Consider the following 17,204-nt stretch of genomic DNA (forward strand, 5'->3'; position numbering starts at 1 on the left):
TATGAGACGGGGATTAGGAGGAGACCCCGACTGATTGGTAAAGGGGAACACTAACACCAGAGAAACACCCCCGGAGTCTCTTTTTGAGAGACGCCCTGGGATTTCTTAATGGCCAAGGAGGGTCGGGACTTCGGTTTTATGCCTCCCCCGAAGGACGGCGCCTGTTTGTGCAGCAGAGTGTCGCCATCAGGATGCTGGGGCATAAGAAAGCCACACAGACCGCAGGGTGAGCGCTCCCTACTGGTCCCAGTCACACCTCTTGCAGGAGCAGCAGCAACCTGAGCTTTTCCGGGGGGAATCTCCCATCCGGGTGCCGGCTAGGCTCACACCTGCTGGGCTGCCATGGGTGAGCCCAGTCGAGAGTCGCAGGGTGAGATCTAGTCACCGGGGAGAAACGATACAAGCGAAGGATTACTCGACTCCCAGCACTTGAAAAGACCGACAAATGACTCGTTCCCACCGGAGCTGAATTTACCTGCATGTGTCGTGTCGTCTTCTTCCCCCGCCCCGCTGTGTTTGCTGTATTGTCTTTGAAGCCGACCCCCGAGACGAGACGGGCTGTTCCTGTGCCCCAATTAACACTTTACAGGTGCTATTCCCCGGCATTGTGGCCATTGTCGGTGGTCACACGTGATAAGATAAGGTGGAGGAGAGCGGGGCATGCCCAGCGCCAGACATTCAAGGAGGTGGCCGTGCGAGGTGAGGTGAGGTGCGACACGCCGGAGCCCCGACGCTGCTAATGCAGAGCACTTGTTGAACTGGCATTGAAAGGACATGTGCGCACGGAGCGAGCCTTCCCTGCGGCGGAGCGTGGAAACTTTCTCCCCGCGCTGCAGGAGTTGTGTGCGCTGCAGCGGTGCCGAGAGAACAGCACAGAAGGCAGCAAGCTCTGGAGAGCGGGTAAGAGACGGAGCCTTGTGGGCAGGCGAGCAGGCGAGCAGGCCCGTTTTTTGGAAATTGCTGAAAAGGCTCCGGTGTTTGTTCGGTGTGTGGCAGGCACACGACGTGAGCTTGCGTAGCGATCTGCCGGTCTGGTGTTATGCAAATGACACCGAATTGCGTCCCGGGACATGCTGCGAATGCGCATTGGCGACTGCAGATGTGTAGGAAACGGCGCGCTCGTTTTCTCGTTTTGCCCACCCTTTTGAGTGTTAGTGTGGCGTGTGAGTGTGCGAAAGAGTGGGCCCAGCAGGAGGCAGTGGCGTGCGGGGCGAGGAGCTGGGCTAGGCTGCGCGCTTTGTGCTGTGGGTGCTGGCCGCTTGCAGGGCCTTATACAACTTATACTTACCTGGCAGGGGTGATACCTTGATCATCCTGTAGGTGGAGTAGTTGGATTGTTTTCTTGTTTTGTGGAAGCAGTGTTTGTTTTGCAGTTTACGAAATGGCAACTTTTGGATCCCGCAAGAATTCTGTGCGTTTTGAGCTTTTGGATGACCTCTTCATGGATCGTATGCAGTTTAGCAGAAAAGTGTTGCAGAAGGAACTTGGCTTTGAACCTCAGCACTTTGATTTCATCTTCGCTCTCCCAGGTCAGAAAGCATTTGAGGTTGTATTTGCTACCTATCCTCTGTTTGAACAATGTGTGGATGTGTTTGAGGCAAGAGGAGGGAAAGTTCCTGCCCTTGAGAAGATCAACTTGCAGCCTCTGACACAGAGAGAGAGGAAAATGGTGCATGTTGTTATGTTCTCGGAACTGGCAAAGACTGAGGACATTCACACCTGGCTTAACCAGTACTGCACCGTCCACCATGGAACTGAGGTTAGAGATGTTGACGGTATAAAAACAGGAGCAAGGAAATTCGAGGTTCGCTTGCTACCGGACAATGTAAATGGAGGCTTAAGGCACCTGCCCTCTACAATCCGGCAGGGCGCCTGCAATGGCTATGTGTTTTATGTGGGACAACCAAAGGTGTGTTGGCGCTGTGGTGCTGTGGGACACCTGGCATCGTCCTGCACTGTGAAATGCTGCAAGACCTGTGGCAAACAGGGACATTTAGCCTCTGACTGTTCAATGCTGCCAAAGTGCAATTTATGTGGCTCGGAAGGACACGTTTTTAAGAACTGCCCACACGCCTACGCCAATAAACTCAAAATGAGAAAGGATGAGGCAGTGCTTGTTTCAGCCAAACTGGCCCGTAAATCCAAAGCAAACAACAACTCAAACAAAGAACCCTTGTTGGACAAAGACTCTCAGCCTCCAGCCAGGATCAGTCCTGCTGTGGCTCTGGGGCCGGTGGAAGAGAAATCCACTACGACCCCACAACTGCAGACTGCACCAGACAAGCACGAGGGTTTGAAAACCCCCGAGAACAGCGAGGACCCCTCCCCCACTCCTGCTCCTCAGAACGAGGGCCAGTGTGGGGCCCCCCGGTGGAGCGGGTCCAGCGAGGATACCCAGGATTCAGCGGAGCTGCTTTTCTCAGACTCTGCAAGTGCTAGAGATGTCCTCCTCTCCTCCATCCAGTCCATCACGGAGGATCTGCAGCAGCTGGTGGGTGAGGGGGAAGAGGAGACTGGTGCATCGGCTGCACCCCTTTCCCCTCAGTGCTCCCAGGAGCTGGACTTGAGGAAAAGAAAAAATGACTCTGTTTTCTCCCCGAGCGAGGAGGAAGGAGAGCATGGTGATGGGGACAGCTGGAACCTCTCCACCCGTCCCTCTACCCCCTTCCTTGAAATGGACTCTGTGAACGCTTTTACTGCTGCCACCCTGATGAAGGCTCATTCAGAGGATGGCTGGCAGGAAATTGGTAAGAAGAAAAAGAAAAAGAAAAAGGTAACAGGTGAGACCGAAGAGAAATGTGTTTTGTAAAGACTGGTTCCACTTTCTTATGTAATATGGCTCTTAACATAATTTCTCTTAACACAAGAGGTATCAATGACAGAGTTAAATGCCAGTCTGTCTTTGATTACCTCCAGCAGAGAGAGGGAGATGTGTTGATGTTGCAGGAGTGTGCTTTAGCCTATCAAGAGAGGTATAAAAGTTTTGAAGATAGGTGGGATAAAGGGCCTTCTGTTTGGTCAGGGGACAATAACAACAGAGCCTCTGGCGTGGCCATTCTTTTCAAAGGATGGGCATTCAAATTGAAAAGTATTCAGAGGGTCATAGATGGCAGGTTGCTGTGTGTGGATGTGGAATGGGGGACCGTTAACCTGCGGCTAATCAATGTGTATTGCCCTACTGACGTAGGAGGAAGGGTGGAGCTACTCAAGGCACTCTCCCCCCTATTGTTATGCAGCACAGACGTGATAGTGGGAGGGGATTTTAATTGTATCTTAGAGCACACAGACAGGCAGTCTAGCTCGCCGATAAAATTGGATTCCAGCTCACTGGCCCTGCAAAACTTAGTTCAAGACTTTAAACTCTCAGACACATATAGATGTATATATCCCACAACAGCAGGATATACATGGTCAGGGAGGAATAGCAGCTCCAGAATTGACTATTGCTTTGTCTCAGAGAGAGTGAAAGTTGTTGGGGTCACTCTTCAGCCTGTCTTCTTCTCAGATCATCAGGCTTTAGGGTGTAGAGTGGAACTCCAGGGCGGGACTGTCTTTGGCCCAGGCCTCTGGAAACTCAACACAAAGCTGCTAGAGAACGAGGGGGTAGTATCCCGCTACAAGGAGAAACTATCACAGTGGCTGTCCTTGCAGTGTCTGTATGGGTCAGTAGGAGAGTGGTGGGAGGAGGTGAAGGTGAGGACAAAGGCCTTTTTCATGGCTGAGGGAAGGAAGGCTGCTGCCAGACGGAGAGGAGTGCTAGCCAGGAAACAGAGGCAGCTGCAGCGTCTCTACACGATGCTGCACAGTGGCTTCGATGTGCTCGAGGATATCGCCCTTTTAAAAAAGGACATCCGGAGCATAGCGGAAGAAAGTAGTCGAGGAGTGCTGTTAAGAAGCAGAGTGCAGTTCTTGGAAGAAAATGAGAAGTGTACTCGCTTCTTTTTCAGGAAAGTGGTAGGCTCCAAGACTGTCATGGAAAGTGTAGTTGATGAGGAGGGACGAGAGAGAACAGAGCCGAGTGCTATCCTCTCCTGCACCGAGGCCTTCTACTCAAGACTGTACAGCTCTACAGAGGTAAAGGATGAAGATATTCATTTTTTTACCTCAAAGCTAGAAAACATTTTGAGTGAAGAAGATAGGGAAGTACTTGAGAGGGATTTGACAGTAGAAGAGCTGAGACAGGCTATGGAGAGCTTACAGAAGGGGAAAACTCCGGGTGCTGACGGGCTCCCTAAAGAATTTTATTGCACCTTTTGGGATCTGCTTCAGGATCCGCTACTGCTCCTATTCGAGGAAAGCTACAAGACAGAATTGCTGCCTGACTCCTTAAGAGAAGGCACTATCTCTCTCTTGTTTAAGAAAGGAGCAAAAAATGACATAAAGAACTGGAGACCCCTCAGCCTGTTAGGCGTGGACACTAAGATCCTGTCCAAAGCCCTTTTCCTGCGCCTACAAAATGTAGTGGCCTCACTGGTAGGGAAAGAACAGACTTGTGGGATAGCAGGACGCCTGATGAGCGACAACCTGGCCTTGTTGAGGGATGTCTGTCTGTACTCTGAGGATCGCTCCCTCCCTCTGTGCATTTTAGGTGTAGACCTAGAAAAGGCCTTTGACCGCCTAAACCGGCAGTACTTAACATCGGTACTTGAGCACATGAAGTTTGGCCCCATCATGAGAAAGTGGATTAACCTGCTGTACACAGGTAGCAACAGCAGAGTCATGGTTAATGGCAATAGATCACGCACCTTTGAAGTCTGTTCAGGGGTGAGGCAGGGCTGCCCATTATCCCCCTTGTTATTCGTTTTGGCTATGGAGCCCTTAGCCTGTGCCTTGCGCCAGGATCAGGCCATTAATGGGATACCAGTGCCTGGAAGTGGGGGAGGAGAGGTAAAGACATCTCTATACATGGATGACGTCACCCTGCTCCTCTCTGACAATGCCTCAATTAGCAGAGCTCTGCAGTGCTGTGATCGGTTCTCTTTGGCTTCCTCCGCAAAAATTAACACATCTAAGAGTGAGATTTTTTATCAGAACTGGAGGGAGCCAAAAGAAGGACATGATCTCAGGCTGCAAGAGAAGAGAATTAAGGTCCTGGGGGTGTATTTTGGAGAAGAGATGGGAACAGTAAATTGGCAGAACAAATTGCCAATCTTAAACAAAAAACTGATGCAATGGAAGGACCGAGACCTCACCATGACAGGGAAGGTGCTGGTCATCAAAGCCGAGCTCTTGCCTGTCTTGAATTTTCTGGCTTCTACCTTCCCAATCCCACACCGTGTTGCGGCGGTGCTGAGGAGATTGATGTTTCAATTTCTATGGGGTGGGAAGCAGGAAAGACTCAGAAGGGAAATAATGTACAGGCCGCTACCCTCAGGGGGGAAGTCTGTCCCAGATATTGCTACGAAGCTGCTGTGCATTTTCCTGGCCTCTGTGCTGAGAGGCTTTGCAACAGCACCTGCAGCGCGTACCTGGACTTATTTTTCCAGGCTCTGGGTAGGTAGGGAGGTGTTCAGAGTGTGGGGTGTCAGACCCAAGCTGGACGTCCCACTCTCTGACACATGCCCTGCAATTTATGGGACAGTTAAAAGTTTTCTAAGATCTCACCCAATTGGCCATATTCCCCTCCGAGATGTCAGCGTCCAAAAACTGGAAGATTTCGTAGCACCCCAGAACAATAGGCAGACCCCTGTGGGCATTTTAACATCAGCCCAAACAAGGAAGGTGTGGAAACACACATCCTCTAAATTTCTGTGCAACATTCACAGAGATTTAGCCTGGAGTGTCGTCCACCAGTGCTTACCGGTACGAACTTTCTTGTACCGTAGGGGCCTCACCCCCAGCCCTCGCTGCGTTAGGGTGGGCTGCGGCGAGGAGGAGACTGTGACCCATCTCCTGTGGTCCTGCTTTTTTGCTAAGGCCTTCTGGGCACAGTTTGAAGATTGGTTGCAGGCTCTCTCGCCCCAATTTACCCTGACCGCTGCTTTCATCATATACGGCATCTCTCCTGTCAAACTTCCCCCTGACGTGTTTGACAGGATCTGGGCCGTGGTGAACAGTGGGAAAGACGCCCTGTGGAGAGTGAGGAACATGGGGCTGTTCAAAGGCATCGAGATCCCAGTCAAGGCAGCAGGTAGCCTGGCCCTGTTCATCACCCGAGAGAACTATTACCTCAGAGATCTGTGGAGAGAAGGGAGGGAGGAAGCAGAAAATCTGTGGGAAATAGAGAGCATTGGACAGTATCTCAAGAAACTGTGAAAAACATTATCATGTTTAAATAAAGAATGTGATTTGCACCAGAAAAAAAGAAAATTGTTGCTATGTAACTGTTACCGTGTCAAAATGTAATGAGATGTGATCATATATACTGTTTTAAGTATGTATATTAATGTAAAGCTTTCTGATTTGTGATTTCCTGTATTTTTTTGTGAAAAGAAAATAAAGTTCTTAAAAATCGAAATCGAAATCGGTAGAGTAGTTGGATAGTTTTCTTGTTTTGTGGAAGCAGTGTTTGTTTTGCAGTTTACGAAATGGCAACTTTTGGATCCCGCAAGAATCCTGTGCGTTTTGAGCTTTTGGATGACCTCTTCATGGATTGCATGCAGTTCAGCAGAAAAGTGTTGCAGAAGGAACTTGGCTTTGAACCTCGGCACTTGGATTTCATCTTTGCTCTCCCAGGTCAGAAAGCATTTGAGGTTGTTTTTGCTACCTATTCTCTGTTTGAACAATGTGTGGATGTGTTTGAGGCAAAAAGAGGGAAAGTTCCTGCCCTTGAGAAGATCAACTTGCAGTCTCTGACACACAGAGAGAGGAAAACGGTGCATGTTGTTATGTTCTCGGAACTGGCAAAGACGGAGGACATTCACACCTGGCTTAACCAGTACTGCACCGTCCACCATGGAACTGAGGTTAGAGATGTTGACGGTATAAAAACGGGAGCAAGGAAATTCGAGGTTCGCTTGCTACCGGACAATGTAAATGGAGGCTTAAGGCACCTGCCCTCTACAATCCGGCTGGGCGCCTGCAATGGCTATGTTTTTTATGTGGGACAACCAAAGGTGTGTCGGCGCTGTGGTGCTGTGGGACACCTGGCATCGTCCTGCACTATGAAATGCTGCAAGACCTGTGGCAAACACGGACATTTAGCCTCTGACTGTTCAATGCTGCCAAAGTGCAATTTATGTGGCTCGGAAGGACACGTTTTTAAGAACTGCCCTCACGCCTACGCCAATAAACTCAAAATGAGAAAGGATGAGGCAGTGCTTGCTTCAGCCAAACCAGCCCGAAAATCCAAAGCAAACAACAAGTCAAACAAAGAACCCTTGTTGGACAAAGACTCTCAGCCTCCAGCCAGGATCAGTCCTGCTGTGGCTCCGGGGCCGGTGGAAGAGAGATCCACTACACCCCCACAACCGCAGACTGCACCAGACAAGCACGAGGGTCTGAAAACCCCCGAGAACAGCGAGGACCCCTCCCCCACTCCTGCTCCTCAGAACAAGGGCCAGTGTGGGGCCCCCCGGTGGAGCGGGTCCAGCGAGGATACCCAGGATTCAGCGGAGCTGCTTTTCTCAGACTCTGCAAGTGCTACAGATGTCCTCCTCTCCTCCATCCAGTCCATCACGGAGGATCTGCAGCAGCTGGTGGGTGAGAGGGAAGAGGAGACTGGTGCATCGGCTGCACCCCTTTCCCCCTCAGTGCTCCCAGGAGCTGGACTTGAGGAAAAGGAAAAATGACTCTGTTTTCTCCCCGAGCGAGGAGGAAGGAGAGCATGGTGATGGGGACAGCTGGAACCTCTCCACCCCTCCCTCTACCCCCTTCCTTGAAATGAACTCCATGAACGCTTTTACTGCTGCCACCCTGATGAAGGCTCATTCAGAGGATGGCTGGCAGGAAATTGGTAAGAAGAAAAAGAAAAAGAAGTAAATCAAGAGAGGTATAAAAGCTTTGAAGATAGGTGGGATAAAGGGCCTTCTGTTTGGTCAGGGGACAATAACAACAGAGCCTCTGGCGTGGCCATTCTTTCAAAGGATTGGCATTCAAATTGAAAAGTATTCAGAGGGTCATAGATGGCAGGTTGCTGTGTGTGGATGTGGAATGGGGGACCGTTAACCTGCGGCTAATCAATGTGTATTGTCCTACTGACGTGGGAGGAAGGGTGGAGCTACTCAAAGCACTCTCTCCCCTATTGTTATGTAGCACAGACGTGATAGTGGGAGGGGATTTTAATTGTATCTTAGAGCACACAGACAGGCAGTCTAGCTCTCCGATAAAATTGGATTCCAGCTCACTGGCCCTGCAAAACTTAGTTCAAGACTTTAAACTCTCAGACACATATAGATGTATATATCCCACAATAGCAGGATATACATGGTCAGGGAGGAATAGCAGCTCCAGAATTGACTATTGCTTTGTCTCAGAGAGAGTGAAAGTTGTTGGGGTCACTCTTCAGCCTGTCTTCTTCTCAGATCATCAGGCTTTAGGGTGTAGAGTGGAACTCCAGGGCGGGACTGTCTTTGGCCCAGGCCTCTGGAAACTCAACACAAAGCTGCTAGAGAATGAGGGGGTAGTATCCCGCTACAAGGAGAAACTATCACAGTGGCTGTCCTTGCAGTGTCTGTACGAGTCAGTAGGAGAGTGGTGGGAGGAGGTGAAGGTGAGGACAAAGGCCTTTTTCATGGATGAGGGAAGGAAGGCTGCTGCCAGACGGAGAAGAGTGCTAGCCAGGAAACAGAGGCAGCTGCAGCGTCTCTACACGAGACAGTGGCTTCGATGTGCTCGAGGATATCACCCTTTTAAAAAAGGATGTCCGGAGCATAGCGGAAGAAAGTAGTCGAGGAGTGCTGTTAAGAAGCAGAGTGCAGTTCTTGGAAGAAAATGAGAAGTGTACTTGCTTCTTTTTCAGGAAAGTGGTAGGCTCCAAGTCTGTCATGGAAAGTGTAGTTGATGAGGAGGGAAGAGAGAGAACAGAGCCGAGTGCTATCCTCTCCTGCATCGAGGCCTTCTTGTCACGGACGTCCAAGGGGACTAACCGTGGGGAGCAGGAGGGCGGAAAAAGACCCATATGCTTAGCGGCGATACGGGAAAAAGGCCCGGGCTCATTAGTGCAAAGAGTTCAGGAATGCCGTATAGAAACCTGTGCCCTCAGGGAGCGGACGTGGGGCGCCCTGGTGCTAGGCGGGTCTCAGGACATCCGAACGTCAGTGCTGAGCGAGGACAGAGTGCAAGACCCTGAAATATTTAGCCAAGGGAAAGAGAGGGACAGGAAGGACAGCAGACCAGAAACTAGGGACAGGACAGAGAAGGACCGCCCTCTGGCTGCAGAGGGCGTGACACTTCTACTCAAGACTGTACAGCTCTACAGAGGTAAAGGATGAAGAAATTCATTTTTTTACCTCAAAGCTAGAAAACGTTTTGAGTGAAGAAGATAGGGAAGTACTTGAGGGGGATTTGACAGTAGAAGAGCTGAGAGGCTATGGAGAGCTTACAGAAGGGGAAAACGCCGGGTGCTGACAGGCTCCCTAAAGGGGTGTCTGCTTTTACTACTTGCACGAATGAAGGCAAAAAAAAAGCCAATCGATGTGAACGAACGGCGCTTTACAGAGGAGTACTGCCTGACTGGATCGTTGATGAACGACAGAGGCCACTCCGACCTCTTCTCGGTTTTCTTCAATGACTTACTAAGGATCTTCTTCACATTCGCCCATGCAGGGGAAGCCAGTTACACCAAAGCAAACGCAGGAAAGTGCATTTCAAGCAGAGACCAGGAGGGACTTGTTTACACCGACAGTGGGCGGAGAATGGAACAATGCGCCCAGCCCTGTTGCTGGAGCCGATTCTTGATGAGCTCTTGGGCTCACTAAGAGGCCCCCGCTGGATGCTAATCTTTCTGTTGTTCTTGCAGGTCCTGCGCTGCTTTTGAGCCGACAGAGCTCGTCCTGGTTTGCCGGCACAGCCCAATTGCAAATGATCGGCTACGCGTACAGAAGGAACGTGCGTTTGGTACAAGAGTGCACAAAGGCACCGGAAATACATTGGGAACAAATGACCGGTTGCTCAAGACCTCTGTGAAGTACAGGAGCGTGCAACACGAGGCTGTTTCCGCCCGGTCTCGAACCGGGGACCTCTCGCGTGTTAGGCGAACGTGATAGCCGCTACACTACGGAAACCTGCAGTGACTGCTGCTGGTGTCTCGCTTGCGTTTCGGGCTGAGAAAGGGACGCGTCACTTTAGGCAGGGGGCGCTGGAGAGAGGAACAAAGGGCGCGATGAAACAAAATGCCGAAACCTGGGATCGAACCAGGGACCTTTAGATCTTCAGTCTAACGCTCTCCCAACTGAGCTATTTCGGCGGTGCACAAAAACCTCAGCCACCTGCTCCAGCCTTCCTGTATTGTGGCATGAGCGCACCAAGAGTAGCGGGAGAGTGTTGCAGGAACGTCACTCAGAAGGAAAGCCACCCAGCTGCGCCCTCTGAGCTCTGTCTAGCGCATCTTCCTCGCATGGACTCCTGCCTGCGACGGGCAGGAAACAATTAGCAAGAACAGAACGACACCCCATGGGTGTCTTATGACCGCACCTTAGGTTGTAACACGTGCAGGTGTGAGGGGTTGCCGGGCTACTTTGGAGCAGAGCTTGGGCGGAGGGGGGGCGGGAAAGCAGACAAAGAGGTGACACCTCAAGGTCTGCACGATCACAGCTCTCCGCCGCCCCAGGCTTCCGCTCGATAAGCTACTGGACACACCCGCCCCTCCTCACACAGACCGTGGAAAAGCCCCCGAGTGGGAGGGCTCTCTCTTCCTCCCAGGAGCTCTTGGACACGACGCCCAGACAGGGCGCGGGGAGCCGCCGCCTGCAAACACGGCTCCAGGCAGGACTCCACTCCGCAGGAGCCGCAGAGCAGAGGAGATGAGGGCAGCTTAGCTCCTGTGCAGAGACCTGAGCTGTTGTTGCTGTGGATGCTGTCTTTTCTGTTCTCGGGGTAGGACATCAGGAAGCACATTGAAGCGCTGCGACATGCACTGTACAGATCCCGCCACTACTGGGCCCGATTTCCCCGTTTCGTTTGTTGCCACGCACACTGTTTGGGGATTCGCCTAGCGCTGTGATCGAACAGACCCACTCACCTCTTAGTGTGGCGGGATCTGCATAGTGGATGTCGCAGCGCATCCTGCTTTCTCTTCAATGCATGTCCTGATGTACCCTGGTCTCCCGCGTGACAGGTGGGGATACTTGCCAGTATACTAACGAGGAAGACATCGCTCTCTTCTTAGTGTGCAAAACACTTACTTGCAGCATTGTGGGTGCTGTGGTTTAAATGCTATTGGTTTGTGAACAGAATACCCCTATTCCAGTGCATTGTGCCACATTAAATAAACACACGAGAAAAAGAGATTCAGAACGCAAAGCTGTGTCAGTGTTCTGTGTAAAAAATCGGTTTGAACATCATGGGAGCTGTTTTTAATAAGCTGCTGAGTAAAGAATATTTTAATCTTCCTGCTGTCAGTAGTATTGTGCATATAGTTGACTCTTACCTGAATGAAAACAGGACGTAAAGGAAGGGTTTCAGAATTCAGACAAAGCTTTATTCCCGTGCTTACAGTCCGAGTAATTGGAGACTGCGCTATTCTGTTGCCTATGGTCATATACGGGTTTTTCGCATGAAGCCGTATTGAACAGCATTTCTCGCGTTGTGAACTTGTGTATACAGCGGTCCCCCGGGTTCCACTTAGTGCGTAATTACGCATCGATGAAAAACCGGAGGTTTAAAAAAAGATAATTAGCTCACTGATACTTTGATGTAGAGGCTGTGGAAATATCCACGTCGTGGTCTTTAAAATGCATTTGGTTTAAAGGCGTTCTGTGCTTCCGTTGCGAAGATATGGACAAAAGAATATTCGTGCTTGGTCCAAAAACTGTAATATAAACGAAAAAGTAAAGGCTGAGAAAGCATTCACAATGTATTTTATGCACAAAGCAAGTATTCTCGCGAATCTAAGAGGTTTCGTGTAAACGCTACAGGCGTGGCAAAATCGTTTTCGAACTTCAAGCTAACTTTACCCCGGTGTTTTACGCTTCTCCTTTCTACACTGAACTGGTCATTTGGACACCGTAAGACAAGAGAGACACATTTCTATGTAATCAGGAAACCAGGAATCCTAACCGTTAGCCCGTTAGTGCCACAGAAAAAAAAACGTTTCAGCAAGATAAAATTGCAGGGTAAACACATTTTTTTCTTTTTCGTAGCGCTTGTGTTTTGTTTGATTTAGCGAATTTTATACACTTTATTTCTGACACATGACTTAAAAGGCTGGTAGAGTATATTTAATACAAAAGCGCTGAACAACAATTTTCATCTACCGTATTGTCATGTTTTTTTAAAAAAGCGAGTTAAATGCATGTATAGTAAATGTTTTTTTTTCATATAATAGTGTTTATGGTCTGATAAACGTAATTCATTATTTAACGGACATTCGGTATAATTAAAAAAATACTCATTCACGAATGTAAACATTTTTTACAATAACGTGTTCTATTATACATGCAGCAATATCACCAGACAGTTTAATGGTCTGTCGTCCTTTTACAGTTCTGGGTTTTATTCTGTCTTCAGATGCACCAGATGTATTTTTAAAATACGTAAATAACAATTCTGGTGCAGCAAAGCATTCTGATTAATTCAGATTCACTCTTCACGTGTGTTATAGATATCATATAATGTTTTTGTATCCACGCAAAATCTCGCATGAAGTTGATAAACTTTGCTTGTAACATATTTAACAAGGCACAGTGCCAAACTATTAAAATACATCAGAAAAGAACCCGAACTCATCTAATTGATGTATTTGAAACGAACGGGTGGGAGACTTTAATATGGCGTTCTGGAAATTCACTTTTAGGAGTTTTCGGAAGTCTGGACCCAGATATACAGTGAGGGAGGAGTGCTTGACTTCCTGCTTTCAGCTCGTGCATTGTTTCTACGTGTGAAAACCAACAGAGAGAGCTTTATCGGTTCACAGAAACGTCCCAGCAGTTTTCTAGGTTAAGATGGAAGAATAAATGTAATAAATGGAGATGTTATTGCTGCTGGGGAGTATGAAGGCGGTTTAGCGAGGCGGTGGCGTGTGGAGGGAAGAGACGCGCATTCCGCACGGGCAGCGCAGAGCAATGAGTCACACCTGCTGCGCGCTGAGTCCTGTCCTATATAACCGCTGAGCCCGGACACAGCCTCTCCAGCCAGTGCTGGAGTTTTTTTTTTAAATAATACTTCAGAAAGTGCAGGAACTGACTCTTTTGCTCAGTTGAGGCTATAGGAATCTGTGTTTCTCTCAGGCTGTCAGGAATAGCGCTTATTATATTTTTTTCTCAGGCTAAACAGTATCATTGGGCTGAATTTCAGTTAAACGCCTAGTTTAGAAAGATCAAGAATGAGTTAGGGAAGACAGAGGTGGAGACTAATGGAAGTTATGAAAGCCATTAATGGGTTGTCTTTGCTTGAGCTTGATTTAGACCTTAGTAGTGCAAAGTCTAGGGGTTAATTGCAACAAACTGAAAGTGAAGTACTAACAGGCGTTCAACCCGTGTTTAGTACGCAGCTGTGGTCTGAAGTTGTGCTCCACCTTAAGTCCAATTGCAATGAACGTTGCTATTGTGCTTAGTCCAGCACCGTACTAAACCTGTTCTCAATTGCAACGAACACAGAGTAATAGTTGTTGCCCTCTAGAAGTGACTAAACTAGTGAATTATTTTAAACCACCTCTTAATATGGCTTGAGCAACTTAGTACCATACTTGGTGTAACGATGAATTGCATTAGAAGGCTCCAGAATATAGTGGAAATAATATCGTTACCACGTACTGAATTTATGCATCCGTCGCTTGAAAACATTGTAATATTTAATTAAAATTGCTTAACACTCATACCACATTTATTCATAATGAAGCTGATTAATATGTGTATTTACAAAAGTGACATTTCCTAATTATGTTGAATGTTAATCATTACTAGTAGCTGTGAAGTTTAAGGTGCTAGGGAGTGAAGAGAACAGAACTTAAACTATTATTTATATAAATGTAGCGTGAGGCTTTAATGTGTTCTATAAAATCGAGGAGTCAACTGGATAGATTTGTTAAATATTTTAGTGATGGGTCTCCGTATTTGTGGTTATCAGAGGAAAGCAGGGATGAGGAGGAAATAGGTGGCACCCAAGCATGTTAAAGGAAAAAACTCAGCATCTTAAAAGTGATTTATGATGGTTTACAGTCCCTTTTCTGTCCTGTGGCTGTGATCCAATGACTGTGTTGAAACAGCCAGGGTTGTGCTAGCTCTTGATGGACTGGTATGCAAACCAAATGACAGACAAGCAAAGCAATGTTTTACAATTCTGAAAGCTCGTTCAATGTGGCTTCTTGTGTTTTTATGACTCCTGTTATACTGCTGGTCTTGTAATGTTGTTGGATTGTGCACAGGTGTCAGAAGATACCGTTATAAAGGATAAGCATGAGTTAGCAAAACAACACGCCAGCAAGCACTTCCCCACTTTGAAAGGAAGATGCTGGAACTGATTCTGAGAAGGTCAGACGAACAATAATTGTTGTATTTATTTGCTCAGGTAGTTTTATAAGTAAAGTTCTGTTAAAAATAAATTAATGTCAAATTAATACAGTAGTGTCCTGTCTCAAGCCCACAGCTGCAGTTCTCATTTGTTTTGTGACTTATTGCAATTGAGTATCCCTCATTTGGTGAATTGTAGCCTCAATGCAATTCTTACATTTTAAAACTATATTTAAACTAAATTTCCTGACTAATTTTAAACAAGAGACAAAGTAATTAGCGTGGTCTATGAATTAACCTACTTATCAGATGCAATGTTCTGATGCACAGTCCCTTGCAATTCGGGCTAAATAGTACAAGAACAATGCTGAGCCCTGTGAACTGGATTAAGCACAAGATGAGCTGAGCTCCAACTTGGTTCCAAATGTTTATTAAGCACAAGTTGAGCTGAACTGAAAGGAAGACATTGGAACTGACTAGAAAATAACTTAATTTGAAATGTACGCTCCTACTGATACAGGAGAGGGAGAAAATCAAAGTTCTGAAAAGTAAGCACAAAGCACACCCTGCTAAAGAAATGTATTGCCTTAAAAAAAAATGCCTAGGTCAGAGGAACAATTGTTTTTTTTTTTTTTGCACAAGTTTAATTTCCAGTTCTGTTAAAAATTAAACTTAACTTTACTGGTTATTAGTCGGTGTGTTTTGTAATGATTTAGCTATAACGATGTGTCCACTTATTCATCTGGAGTGTTAAACAAAATTAATGCTGCAATAATACAGTAGTGTTTAATTTCAAATGCACAGCTGTGGTTCTCATTTGTTTCATGACTAATTACAATTGGGTATCTCATTTAATAATGACGTAGCCTCATCAGGTGAATTGTAGCCTAAATGCAATTCTTCAATTAAAAACTAACTGATTTGTCAGGAAATTTAGTTTGAATATAAAGAAGAAACAGAAAAGTAATTGTATATTAATGTGGCCTATGTATTATTCTACTAATCAGAAGTGTTCTGATGTACAGTCCTCTCCAGTTCGGGCTAATTAGTTCAACAAGGCCAAGCCCTTGGAACCGGATTAAGCACAAGTTGAGCTGAGCTCCATCTTTGTTCCACATGTTTTTGCTGCAATTGAACTCGGAGCGGGAGATGATCTCCAGAATGTACCGTACTAACTTAGCACGCGGCTGTGTTTTAACTTGGGATGTCCATTGCAATTGACCCTGTGGGTTTATATACATGGGTTTCTCTGCATACACTACCATAAGGGAGGAATGGTGAGTTGGAGGGAGGGCAACAGTTTGGTTTATCGAGAATACACCAAACTGAGTAGAACTACAGATCCAACCATTCAAAATGTGCAGTAAATAGCAGTGCTTGTTCTGCAAAGAACTGTAGGATATCGCATGATGTATCAAAGTAGGGTGAAATATCTTGTAAAACCGCCAGGCGGAGCTATGAAAGCTTAATGTCTCATGTGCAGCATTTGCGCTGTTGCTAGAAAATGTATTTCTAAATATCACAAGATGTTCAAAGTTAAGTGATTTATTAATAACAACTAATCATTTCAAACTGCTTGTATTCTAAAATTGTATTTTGTTTGCGGGTGATTTGTCACTGTTTTCACAAACTTCAATTTATTAAACGTCTTAGATATGGTGTTCCAGACCTCTGTTTACTTTCTGAAACTCCATCGATATTTCCTGTTTTCACACAGATAAGAATAAACTGCACGTGCAAATCTTTTCACAAGTGTAAAGATGTTCTGTGCTCAATAGCTCTTTAACACAGTACGCATTATGTCATATCTTTAAACATCAGTTGAAGCATTCTGAAGTCTGACAATCGTAAAAAGTTACCAAATAATATTGGTGAAACTGTTACCTGTCCTGGATAAAGCAATTAGAAAATAGTTGGATTTACACTTGTAAGAAAATTTCTGATTTTAATGGGACATGTTGAGTCTTTTCTTTTCAGCTTGAAATTAACTCTTGCCTACTATGTATATTCCATTGCAGCCATTTTAATGCAACGCAGCTCCATACTTCTCACAAAGTCTAGGCTAGGTGTTACACCCCACTGTGTTTATGTAGATTAGACAGTTCTACTTGGGGAGGGGAAGGAACTTTCAGTTTTCTGGTGTCATTGTTGGCCTTTAACATAAGGCAATCAGCAATCAAATGTCCTGTTTTTTCTTAAGTTGAACAAAGATGTGCCACATGCATACAGTGTCATGTTGTATATTTTTAATGCTACTACAGTACAGCTTGTGGGAAATACATTTGTCCTGTATCAAAGTTTAACTTACCCTACATTACAAACTGAGTGAATTCAACAGAATCGACGGCTAAAAGCAACATGTCAAAATGTTCCCAAAATAACAAAAAGTGAACGAGTTTAGGATTCGATAATAGAGTAATCATAACAATAACTCCCGAGTTGTTTAATGCAATCCAAACGAAAGAAGGACACTTAAATAAACATGAAAAGACTATTTTTTCATTGACGAAAAGTAATGTCGCACTCTCTCTTGTTTAATCTGATTGTTTTATTGCTGCACAGACTAAAACCAGAGAGAAATAGCACCTCTTTCTTTGAAGCATTTTGTTTATCCTATCATGTATCGGTTTCCAATCATACAAAGTAAGTTCTGAGAAT

At 46.5% G+C, this 17,204-nt stretch overlaps 2 non-coding genes across 2 annotated transcripts; both read right to left on the reverse strand.

The window, feature by feature from the left end:
- Window positions 1-10,090: 10,090 nt before the first annotated feature.
- Window positions 10,091-10,163, reverse strand: trnav-aac (transfer RNA valine (anticodon AAC)). The gene has a single exon. It is a non-coding gene; the product is annotated as a tRNA-Val (tRNA).
- Window positions 10,164-10,272: 109 nt separating this feature from the next.
- Window positions 10,273-10,345, reverse strand: trnaf-gaa (transfer RNA phenylalanine (anticodon GAA)). Its single transcript has one exon. It is a non-coding gene; the product is annotated as a tRNA-Phe (tRNA).
- Window positions 10,346-17,204: the final 6,859 nt, after the last annotated feature.

Source organism: Lepisosteus oculatus, chromosome 14, assembly GCF_040954835.1.
Source record: "Lepisosteus oculatus isolate fLepOcu1 chromosome 14, fLepOcu1.hap2, whole genome shotgun sequence".
Classification (NCBI taxonomy): domain Eukaryota; kingdom Metazoa; phylum Chordata; class Actinopteri; order Semionotiformes; family Lepisosteidae; genus Lepisosteus; species Lepisosteus oculatus.